A 3,776-nucleotide genomic window follows, 5' to 3' on the forward strand; every position below is an offset into this window, starting at 1 on the left:
AACGTAATTTTTTTACCGAGGGGGTTCGGGTGAACCCCATGGCAACCACGTAGGTCCGTCCCTCGTTAATTTAATAACGTTTTAATAATATTAATTTAATAACATTTTAATTACGTTAATTTGATAATGTTAATTTAATATACTACTACTACTATCCTTAATAACATTAATTTAATAATGTTTTATTAAAAAAATAATTTTTTTATTATTAGTATAGTTTCATCTTTAATTTAATATTTAAATAAATAATATTTAGATATATTATATAACTTAATTCGTCCTCTGCTTTATAATATATATACATACCCGCTCGATTTTTTCATATGATGCTGACCTGCCTAATTAATAAATCTTCAATATTGCTTTTTTTCCGCAATGACAAAAGAAATTAGATGTCATTTTCATCTTTGAGCCGAAAATAATGAAAAAATAATAGTGAAGAGTCATTCAAAGGTCATATTTGTGCAGTTTTGAATAGTTAAAGGTCATATTTATGTATTATGCCCTTAGGTTTTAAGCTGGACGCGCCCAGTTTTGTGTGTTGAACACGCGTTCTGCCACATAGGATTGAAGGTCATATTTGTGCAGTTTTGAATAGTTGAAGGTCATATTTGTGCAGTTTTGAATAGTTAAAGGTCATATTTGTGCACTGTCAAAATTTAAGGTCAAAGTTATAATTTGGTGTCAAGTTTGGGGTCATTTTTATGTATCAACTCAAAAAAGAATATAGTTGTTGAGTTTATGATATTTGCCCCCAAAGTAATGGTCCGGCCCATCAAATGGCCTCAACTCCCTAAGCATCTTATGATCAAGAAAGTTGAAATCAGCATCATTAGGCCCATTCCACTTTAGGAGCAAAACCTTTCTCAAATGTAAAATAACGTTCACCGTCCGACTTGCATGTGCTAAGCATGCTGCCAGCGTTCACCGATGATTTTTAGATAATATTAACTAAAATTAACTAATAGAACTTTATATATAAATATTAGTTTGATGAAAACATTCGGTACAAGTAAGTTTTAAAATTATTTGTTATCATGAAAACAACATGATTATCTAAAATTCATATAGCTGATTTTAGCTTGTTTAAAATCGAAATGTACCCATGAAATGATACCCCTACTCAAGCTTCTTTAAGCTTTTCTTTTTAATAGGAGAAATATACTTTAAACCTAACAATGAAACGATGATTTATAATTTTAGAATTACGAGATCCCATGTTTAAATTTTAGTGAAAGTGAAAAATTAGTGTTTTTTTTTTCATTTGTTCAAGTCTTGATGAACGTATATACTTAATATTTATGCTGATGAGATGGCAAGTGCCTCATAAAATTAGTCGAGGTACACATTAGTTGAGTCGGATACCATAATTATAAGTAAATTGTGTCAAGTTACGAAAGACAAATTGAGAACATGGTAGCTTACTACTAGATTTATTGTTTTGTACATAAAAATACATGAAACATATTTAGATCATTAATATGTAATATTTATACATTATGAAGTAATGCATGATACTTACCTTTAATAACACAACCAATCAAGAGAAGATGCAGCTTGCTTATAGGTTTTTGGCTCACTATTCAAAAATGACACGTGTCCACATTTTATTCGTCACTTTCCACCTCAGCGGCGCGTGTAACTCACGCACTAATATTATTTTGCTGATTCAGCAAAACATGTCAAAGTGACACACTTGAAGGCCGTTTGAAGTGCCAAAATGAACCAATATCCACTTGAGGTGTCTAAGTGAAAGATGACGCTGGCGAGAACACATTGGTAAATGCACATCAATTGCTATGTTTAGTAAAATGAATCCAAATTCAGCCACTTGCAAGATTTACAATACAGCATATTTCTTAACATCTATTATGTCCTTAATGGAACAGAAATACTGCATGCAAGCTTGCCCGAACACAATGATTATAAAATAAAAAATAATAAATTCAGTCAACTCCAAAATTTTCAATCCTCAATGGAACCTGTTAATTTATGTCTCAATTAATATTGATATTGGATCAGATAGTAGATTGAATAATGTCTAGATAAAACTTTTCAACAAGTTTAAACATATAATTATTGTAGAATATCGATAAACAAAGAGAAAGTGAAATGAATGCAACATGCATCTTTCATTGAAAGTTAAAGTTTAATGATGAAGATAAATGGAGTTAGAAGAACTGAAGAAGCAATATAATACATTGGAACGAAGGAGGCTGATTAAAAATTTGGACATTATTTTCTAGGGATAAAGGAAATATTCTAGGCTCAATTATATTCGGTAATTTCCATATTTATAGTGATAAAGGTCTGGAATAATAATAATAATAAGCTTCATCGGTGCTTATTTACTCTGATTAGCATATCTCGATAGACCCTCAACTTAACTAAACATATCACCAATCAAGTATGAAAACAAATAAGAATCTATAGTGAACACAAAAGGAGAAGAGAACAGTAGCAATAATAAATGATGTGATAACTGAAGTCAAGGAGACACTAAAATGGAAGGATAAGATAGCCCTGGAGCACTTTCTTACTAAATGGGACAGCTCCCGATGCACTAAAACTTTCACTATGCGCAGATTTTGAGGATGGGTCCCACCACAAGATCCTTACCTTCCTACTGTTTTAATCTGTTGGGATATGGATGGAGCTTGGGGGTTCCTATGACCCATACATACATTTGGATACGTTATCTATTTGACATCCAATGGAGTGGGGGTCCTTCCTTGAATACTACGTGAACACGAAATAGTTTGTGCATCAGAGTGACCCATGTTTGTCCTCTTACAAGAAAGTTTTGAGGAGGGCAAGATATATACGACCATACTATTTTCGATAAGACTACCGTCTCACGAGAAACGAAGAAATTGTAAGATATGAAACGATAAAATAACACGATACAAAGCAAAAGGAACGACAAAAATAACGATCCAGCATATCACTAGGCCCATTACAAAGCAAAAGGAACTCAACATCACTAGGCCCATTACACTTTAGAGCCAAACGGCCCATACCTTCAATTGGGCCACATGACTCAATGGGTGTAATTTGAGGCTCTTTCAAATATAAAATAACGTTCACAAATGATTTTTCGACAGTATTAACTAAAATTAAGTAACAAAACTCTTTGTATAAACATTAATTTAGTGTAAACACTCAGTATAAGTAAGTTTTTTAAACGATTTGCTATTATGCTTGAGTAATAAAAGCGTATACAAATTTCACATATCACATTATTAGTTAATTAGGTGGACGTTGAATGAAACTCTGTTTGTGTAAGCTAGTGGAAAATTAAAAGGGGGCGTCAAATTAACTAAATTCTTGATCAATCTATATATTACAAATATCAACGCGAGATGAATTTAATTGAAAAAAATAACACGATCATCTAAAATTCATATATAGCTGATTTTAACTTGTTTAAAATCAAAATGTAAATATAGATAAACATGAAAAAATATCAAAATTCATGTATAAAATTTATCTATATTCACAAAAATTTCCCACCTAACTATATTAGTGGAAGTCCATATCAATGGACAAAGAATATACCCATGAAATGATACTCCTTTAGGCTTTTATTTTTTGTTTTTCATAATTATTGGCATAATATTTAAATAGGAGAACTAAACTTTAAACTCAACAGAGAAATAATGATTTATAATTTCAGAATTTCGAGGTCTCAAGTTCAAATTTTAGTGAAAGTAAAATTTAGGTGACTTTTATATTTATTTATTCAAGGTCTTGGTGAATATATATATATATATATA

The sequence above is a fragment of the Capsicum annuum genome, chromosome 10 (genome assembly GCF_002878395.1).
Source record: "Capsicum annuum cultivar UCD-10X-F1 chromosome 10, UCD10Xv1.1, whole genome shotgun sequence".
Lineage (NCBI taxonomy): Eukaryota > Viridiplantae > Streptophyta > Magnoliopsida > Solanales > Solanaceae > Capsicum > Capsicum annuum.